Consider the following 9,378-nt stretch of genomic DNA (forward strand, 5'->3'; position numbering starts at 1 on the left):
GATGTCCATTCACATCATTTCGAGCCCTTCCGCTAACGTTATGATACAATTTTACTCCATTATGTTATCTCTTTGGTAGTCACGACCGCATCCAACATCTTAATATTTTCCAGATTGACGCCAGTGATAGAGAGGTAATACTTCTGGATCAAATTAAGAACACATTTTCGGTAAAACAAAATCATTTTGCAAAGCACTTTCTAACGCATTGCTAAATTTGGAGACTTAAATAATTAGAGTACTATTTTAAAGTGGTCTCTAGATGTGCTGAGTTATTTTCAACGTTCAATGATTCACGTAGTACTGATTTGCGACCATCGATTGTTAAATATTCATGACTGAGAGTTTGATTGTGTCATCAGCAAGACAATTAGCACATAATAGACGGCAACTGCTGTTACAATATGTAAAATAATAATCCTGAAAATGAAAAGAAGAATACAAATAGTCAAAGCAATACAAGTATTCTTATTATGAAAAAATACAACACGTGGTAGCTTGAAAAATTGCGCTAATTGTTCCAATCAGACTGTTACACCAGTTTGTAGCAATCCATCCTATCCAAGTTTTAAAGAATGATATATCATTCAAACCTCGCCCATATATATAGCGTTGATAAATCGCTTCCAATACAAAGTTGTGCTAGGACTGATATCAGAATGTATAGGTGCCATCTGCTAGTTTATGAGTGTAACGTCGATCTGTTTTCTATTAAATCTTGATAAATATGATGAATACTACACAAAATGAATATACATGATTGCATGGTTAGAATCTGATACGCAACAAATAAGAAAATGTACCAGTTGAAGGACTGGTACTTGTTGAAGACTTGGTTGCTGTGGAAGTGCTTATTGTCGATTGAGTGTTTCTATGAGTGGTGCCTGTAAATGACGTCCTGGAAAACGAAGTAGTACTTGTGACAGGGTGGGTACTCAATAAACTGGAAGTTGTAGCTGAAGTCTTGGGCAAAGTTGTACTTGATAATGGCTTCGTTGTTGTGCCTGAAAAGGACAAATTCAATTTGCTATCAATTTGTCAGTGATTTCATCTCCGACATGATGTATACATTTGTCTTTATTGTAATCATATTATTTAGGCCATTCTAATCTGTGTATAACTACCAACAACAACAAACATGATTTTCTAGTCTGTCGATTGCATACTGTTCCAATGTATAATTGTTTAATTAAATTTACCATCGTAGTTCTCTTTCTTCAATAAAATATCTTCATTTCCTACTTCTACAAACTTAATATTGAATCATTCGATAAAACAAATGAAGTCAGCATAATGTCGTTCATCTATATATTTGAGATGTAGCATGAATGTTGTATTTGATTTGGGAAACCTTTTACTACACTCAATAAATGTTACCCACATAAAAGTGTTCCCGTAAAACATCACAATTTAGTCATCCTTCTTCAACTCAAACATTTCCTCCTTTTGTGAAATAAGTTTTTTTCTAACCCAAGTTCAGGAAATATTTCCCACCACAGTTTCCAAGTTATCTGTATTTAATCAACCGTTATATGGTTTCTAAAAGCGGGACCAAACTATGATATCGATGTATTTCGACGTTGAGTCTGAAATTATAATTCTACACGAAGGCAATAAATGCTTATATAAAGTACTTTTCTTTCTCACTGGTAGATAACAAACCTAAAGTCCTTCACGGAAGGTTACCTCTAAACCTTTCATACCTTATTTTCAAATGTTTGACAATAATGTGCATAAAATGCACTAGGTTATGTCAGTGCCAAAATTTAGCAATGATAGAATTATGAGGTTCTCGAAATCAACACAAAATAACGAGGCACGATTTTCTTTGACCGTCGGTACATTCAGTAGCATGCAAAAACAATGAATTTGCCGCTAAGACTGACACAAACGAAAGTTTCAAATTGCTCTTATATCAACGTGTATATTCTCAACATTTCGAGCCCTACCTCTAACGCTATGCCATAACACAAACCATTAGTATTTCTCTTTGATAGCAATGAAAAAATCCAACATCTTATTATTTTCCTAATTTAACGCTAGTGATAGAGATGCCACAATTCTGGATCAAATGTATGACACATTATAGGTATGAAATTCATTTTCTACTGAACAACCCTAACGCACTGCGAGGTATGGGGACTTTTCGAATAAGACTACGATTTGAAAGTGATCTCTTGATGTGCTGAGATATTTTCAAAGTTTGATCAATTCACTTAGTATTGGTTTGTGGGGACATATAATTCGATATAAATGATTGACAGTTGGAATTTATCTTCACTGACTTAGAGAATTATCACATAGTATAAGGCTACTGCTGCAACTGTATGGAATCATTTTATTCCTTATACTGATAAGAAGAAAAATACAAAAATTAAAAGAAAAAATGCATTCTTGTTATGATTAATACATCACGGCAATAAGTTGCCAATTTTTTCTTATTGTGTTAATTAGACTGCTACATATTTCCGTTTCAATCCACCCTATCCCAGATCGAAATAATGATATGGCATGCAAAACAGTTCACAGTTATAGTGTGGGTATACCGCTTCCAATACAAATTTATGCAGGGACTGATATGGAAGTGTTGAGGAATATAATTCTATTTCATGCAGGTAAGGTCGATGTGTTGTTTAAATTAAAAACGTGATAAAAATGCAGGATACTAAATAAAATGTATATGAATAATTGGATGGTTAGAATTGTACATGCAAGAAATAAAGATCTTTACCAGTTGAACGAGTGCTACCAGGTGAAGTCTTTGTTGATTTGGAAGTGTTTATGGTTGAAGGAGTGTTTGTGTGAGTGGTGCCTGTAAATGACGTCCTGGAAAACGGAGTTGTACTTGTGACATTGTGGGAAGTCACTAAAGTGGAAGTTCTAGCTGAACTCTTGCGCGATGTTGTACTTGATAATGGATTCGTTGTTGTGCCTGAAAACGATGAAGTCATTTTGGGGTCAATTTGCCAGTGATTTGATCTCAGTTATTACTCATACAACTGTCCTTCTTGTAATACTATTACTCATTACATACTAAACCGTGTATAATTACCAACAACAATAAATACAATATACATCATGTTCCATGGAAAGCTGGTTTCATTCATCAAGTTATATTTAAATGTATCATCGTTGTTCTCTTTTTGCAATAAATTCTCTACATTTCCCATTAATATACACTTCATCTCGAATTATTCAATAAAACAAGCACACTTGACATAATATCATTCCTATATATATATATATATATATATATATATATATATATATATATATATATATATATATATATATATATATATATATATATATATATATATGTTAGATGAAGCATGACTATTATAGTTGATTTGGGAAAGCGTTTCCTAGACACCTAATATATCACCCTCTGAAGACTGTTCTCCTTAAATTTCACACTGTTTATGATCCTTCAAAACAAGCATTTCCTCCCTCTGTGAAATAGGGTTCCTTTCCTGCTAATTTTGAAGAAATGTTTCCAACCATAGTTTTCAACTTATATCCATGCTGATTGTTAGTATATATTCAACCGCAGTCTGATTTTGGTAAGCGGAACAATACTTTGAATCGAAGCATTACAACCTTGAGTCTTAATTGGAATTCGCCAGGGAGGCAATTTATACTTTTCAAAATTATTGTTCTTTGTCATTGGTTCATACCAAAACGGGAATCTTTAACGGAAGGTACCTCTAAATATTTCATACCTTAGTATCAAACGTTTGACATTATGTGGCATAAGATACACAAGGTTAAGATACACAAGTTTATATTAATGCGAAAAGAAATCAATAATTTAATCCCTTAGTGTTTCAAAATCAACAGAAAATAACCGTGCAATATTTTCTTTGAAAAGCGGCACATTTAGTAGCATGCTATTCTAATGAACCGTCCGCCCTATCTGACAGAAACGAATTGCAAGGTGCTCTTCTATCAGGATGTCCATTCACATCATTTCGAGCCCTTCCGCTAACGTTTTGATACAATTTTACTCCATTATGTTATCTCTTTGGTAGTCACGACCGCATCCAACATCTTAATATTTTCCAGATTGACGCCAGTGATAGAGAGGTAATACTTCTGGATCAAATTAAGAACACATTTTCGGTAAAACAAAATCATTTTGCAAAGCACTTTCTAACGCATTGCTAAATTTGGAGACTTAAATAATTAGAGTACTATTTTAAAGTGGTCTCTAGATGTGCTGAGTTATTTTCAACGTTCAATGATTCACGTAGTACTGATTTGCGACCATCGATTGTTAAATATTCATGACTGAGAGTTTGATTGTGTCATCAGCAAGACAATTAGCACATAATAGACGGCAACTGCTGTTACAATATGTAAAATAATAATCCTGAAAATGAAAAGAAGAATACAAATAGTCAAAGCAATACAAGTATTCTTATTATGAAAAAATACAACACGTGGTAGCTTGAAAAATTGCGCTAATTGTTCCAATCAGACTGTTACACCAGTTTGTAGCAATCCATCCTATCCAAGTTTTAAAGAATGATATATCATTCAAACCTCGCCCATATATATAGCGTTGATAAATCGCTTCCAATACAAAGTTGTGCTAGGACTGATATCAGAATGTATAGGTGCCATCTGCTAGTTTATGAGTGTAACGTCGATCTGTTTTCTATTAAATCTTGATAAATATGATGAATACTACACAAAATGAATATACATGATTGCATGGTTAGAATCTGATACGCAACAAATAAGAAAATGTACCAGTTGAAGGACTGGTACTTGTTGAAGACTTGGTTGCTGTGGAAGTGCTTATTGTCGATTGAGTGTTTCTATGAGTGGTGCCTGTAAATGACGTCCTGGAAAACGAAGTAGTACTTGTGACAGGGTGGGTACTCAATAAACTGGAAGTTGTAGCTGAAGTCTTGGGCAAAGTTGTACTTGATAATGGCTTCGTTGTTGTGCCTGAAAAGGACAAATTCAATTTGCTATCAATTTGTCAGTGATTTCATCTCCGACATGATGTATACATTTGTCTTTATTGTAATCATATTATTTAGGCCATTCTAATCTGTGTATAACTACCAATAACAACAAACATGATTTTCTAGTCTGTCGATTGCATACTGTTCCAATGTATAATTGTTTAATTAAATTTACCATCGTAGTTCTCTTTCTTCAATAAAATATCTTCATTTCCTACTTCTACAAACTTAATATTGAATCATTCGATAAAACAAATGAAGTCAGCATAATGTCGTTCATCTATATATTTGAGATGTAGCATGAATGTTGTATTTGATTTGGGAAACCTTTTACTACACTCAATAAATGTTACCCACATAAAAGTGTTCCCGTAAAACATCACAATTTAGTCATCCTTCTTCAACTCAAACATTTCCTCCTTTTGTGAAATAAGTTTTTTTCTAACCCAAGTTCAGGAAATATTTCCCACCACAGTTTCCAAGTTATCTGTATTTAATCAACCGTTATATGGTTTCTAAAAGCGGGACCAAACTATGATATCGATGTATTTCGACGTTGAGTCTGAAATTATAATTCTACACGAAGGCAATAAATGCTTATATAAAGTACTTTTCTTTCTCACTGGTAGATAACAAACCTAAAGTCCTTCACGGAAGGTTACCTCTAAACCTTTCATACCTTATTTTCAAATGTTTGACAATAATGTGCATAAAATGCACTAGGTTATGTCAGTGCCAAAATTTAGCAATGATAGAATTATGAGGTTCTCGAAATCAACACAAAATAACGAGGCACGATTTTCTTTGACCGTCGGTACATTCAGTAGCATGCAAAAACAATGAATTTGCCGCTAAGACTGACACAAACGAAAGTTTCAAATTGCTCTTATATCAACGTGTATATTCTCAACATTTCGAGCCCTACCTCTAACGCTATGCCATAACACAAACCATTAGTATTTCTCTTTGATAGCAATGAAAAAATCCAACATCTTATTATTTTCCTAATTTAACGCTAGTGATAGAGATGCCACAATTCTGGATCAAATGTATGACACATTATAGGTATGAAATTCATTTTCTACTGAACAACCCTAACGCACTGCGAGGTATGGGGACTTTTCGAATAAGACTACGATTTGAAAGTGATCTCTTGATGTGCTGAGATATTTTCAAAGTTTGATCAATTCACTTAGTATTGGTTTGTGGGGACATATAATTCGATATAAATGATTGACAGTTGGAATTTATCTTCACTGACTTAGAGAATTATCACATAGTATAAGGCTACTGCTGCAACTGTATGGAATCATTTTATTCCTTATACTGATAAGAAGAAAAATACAAAAATTAAAAGAAAAAATGCATTCTTGTTATGATTAATACATCACGGCAATAAGTTGCCAATTTTTTCTTATTGTGTTAATTAGACTGCTACATATTTCCGTTTCAATCCACCCTATCCCAGATCGAAATAATGATATGGCATGCAAAACAGTTCACAGTTATAGTGTGGGTATACCGCTTCCAATGCAAATTTATGCAGGGACTGATATGGAAGTGTTGAGGAATATAATTCTATTTCATGCAGGTAAGGTCGATGTGTTGTTTAAATTAAAAACGTGATAAAAATGCAGGATACCAAATAAAATGTATATGAATAATTGGATGGTTAGAATTGTACATGCAAGAAATAAAGATCTTTACCAGTTGAACGAGTGCTACCAGGTGAAGTCTTTGTTGATTTGGAAGTGTTTATGGTTGAAGGAGTGTTTGTGTGAGTGGTGCCTGTAAATGACGTCCTGGAAAACGGAGTTGTACTTGTGACATTGTGGGAAGTCACTAAAGTGGAAGTTCTAGCTGAACTCTTGCGCGATGTTGTACTTGATAATGGATTCGTTGTTGTGCCTGAAAACGATGAAGTCATTTTGGGGTCAATTTGCCAGTGATTTGATCTCAGTTATTACTCATACAACTGTCCTTCTTGTAATACTATTACTCATTACATACTAAACCGTGTATAATTACCAACAACAATAAATACAATATACATCATGTTCCATGGAAAGCTGGTTTCATTCATCAAGTTATATTTAAATGTATCATCGTTGTTCTCTTTTTGCAATAAATTCTCTACATTTCCCATTAATATACACTTCATCTCGAATTATTCAATAAAACAAGCACACTTGACATAATATCATTCCTATATATATATATATATATATATATATATATATATATATATATATATATATATATATATATGTTAGATGAAGCATGACTATTATAGTTGATTTGGGAAAGCGTTTCCTAGACACCTAATATATCACCCTCTGAAGACTGTTCTCCTTAAATTTCACACTGTTTATGATCCTTCAAAACAAGCATTTCCTCCCTCTGTGAAATAGGGTTCCTTTCCTGCTAATTTTGAAGAAATGTTTCCAACCATAGTTTTCAACTTATATCCATGCTGATTATTAGTATATATTCAACCGCAGTCTGATTTTGGTAAGCGGAACAATACTTTGAATCGAAGCATTACAACCTTGAGTCTTAATTGGAATTCGCCAGGGAGGCAATTTATACTTTTCAAAATTATTGTTCTTTGTCATTGGTTCATACCAAAACGGGAATCTTTAACGGAAGGTACCTCTAAATATTTCATACCTTAGTATCAAACGTTTGACATTATGTGGCATAAGATACACAAGGTTAAGATACACAAGTTTATATTAATGCGAAAAGAAATCAATAATTTAATCCCTTAGTGTTTCAAAATCAACAGAAAATAACCGTGCAATATTTTCTTTGAAAAGCGGCACATTTAGTAGCATGCTATTCTAATGAACCGTCCGCCCTATCTGACAGAAACGAATTGCAAGGTGCTCTTCTATCAGGATGTCCATTCACATCATTTCGAGCCCTTCCGCTAACGTTATGATACAATTTTACTCCATTATGTTATCTCTTTGGTAGTCACGACAGCATCCAACATCTTAATATTTTCCAGATTGACGCCAGTGATAGAGAGGTAATACTTCTGGATCAAATTAAGAACACATTTTCGGTAAAACAAAATCATTTTGCAAAGCACTTTCTAACGCATTGCTAAATTTGGAGACTTAAATAATTAGAGTACTATTTTAAAGTGGTCTCTAGATGTGCTGAGTTATTTTCAACGTTCAATGATTCACGTAGTACTGATTTGCGACCATCGATTGTTAAATATTCATGACTGAGAGTTTGATTGTGTCATCAGCAAGACAATTAGCACATAATAGACGGCAACTGCTGTTACAATATGTAAAATAATAATCCTGAAAATGAAAAGAAGAATACAAATAGTCAAAGCAATACAAGTATTCTTATTATGAAAAAATACAACACGTGGTAGCTTGAAAAATTGCGCTAATTGTTCCAATCAGACTGTTACACCAGTTTGTAGCAATCCATCCTATCCAAGTTTTAAAGAATGATATATCATTCAAACCTCGCCCATATATATAGCGTTGATAAATCGCTTCCAATACAAAGTTGTGCTAGGACTGATATCAGAATGTATAGGTGCCATCTGCTAGTTTATGAGTGTAACGTCGATCTGTTTTCTATTAAATCTTGATAAATATGATGAATACTACACAAAATGAATATACATGATTGCATGGTTAGAATCTGATACGCAACAAATAAGAAAATGTACCAGTTGAAGGACTGGTACTTGTTGAAGACTTGGTTGCTGTGGAAGTGCTTATTGTCGATTGAGTGTTTCTATGAGTGGTGCCTGTAAATGACGTCCTGGAAAACGAAGTAGTACTTGTGACAGGGTGGGTACTCAATAAACTGGAAGTTGTAGCTGAAGTCTTGGGCAAAGTTGTACTTGATAATGGCTTCGTTGTTGTGCCTGAAAAGGACAAATTCAATTTGCTATCAATTTGTCAGTGATTTCATCTCCGACATGATGTATACATTTGTCTTTATTGTAATCATATTATTTAGGCCATTCTAATCTGTGTATAACTACCAATAACAACAAACATGATTTTCTAGTCTGTCGATTGCATACTGTTCCAATGTATAATTGTTTAATTAAATTTACCATCGTAGTTCTCTTTCTTCAATAAAATATCTTCATTTCCTACTTCTACAAACTTAATATTGAATCATTCGATAAAACAAATGAAGTCAGCATAATGTCGTTCATCTATATATTTGAGATGTAGCATGAATGTTGTATTTGATTTGGGAAACCTTTTACTACACTCAATAAATGTTACCCACATAAAAGTGTTCCCGTAAAACATCACAATTTAGTCATCCTTCTTCAACTCAAACATTTCCTCCTTTTGTGAAATAAGTTTTTTTCTAACCCAAGTTCAGGAAATATTTCCCACCACAGTTT

Source organism: Sinohyriopsis cumingii, unplaced genomic scaffold, assembly GCF_028554795.1.
Source record: "Sinohyriopsis cumingii isolate HCF-2022 unplaced genomic scaffold, ASM2855479v2 utg001603l, whole genome shotgun sequence".
Taxonomy (NCBI): domain Eukaryota; kingdom Metazoa; phylum Mollusca; class Bivalvia; order Unionida; family Unionidae; genus Sinohyriopsis; species Sinohyriopsis cumingii.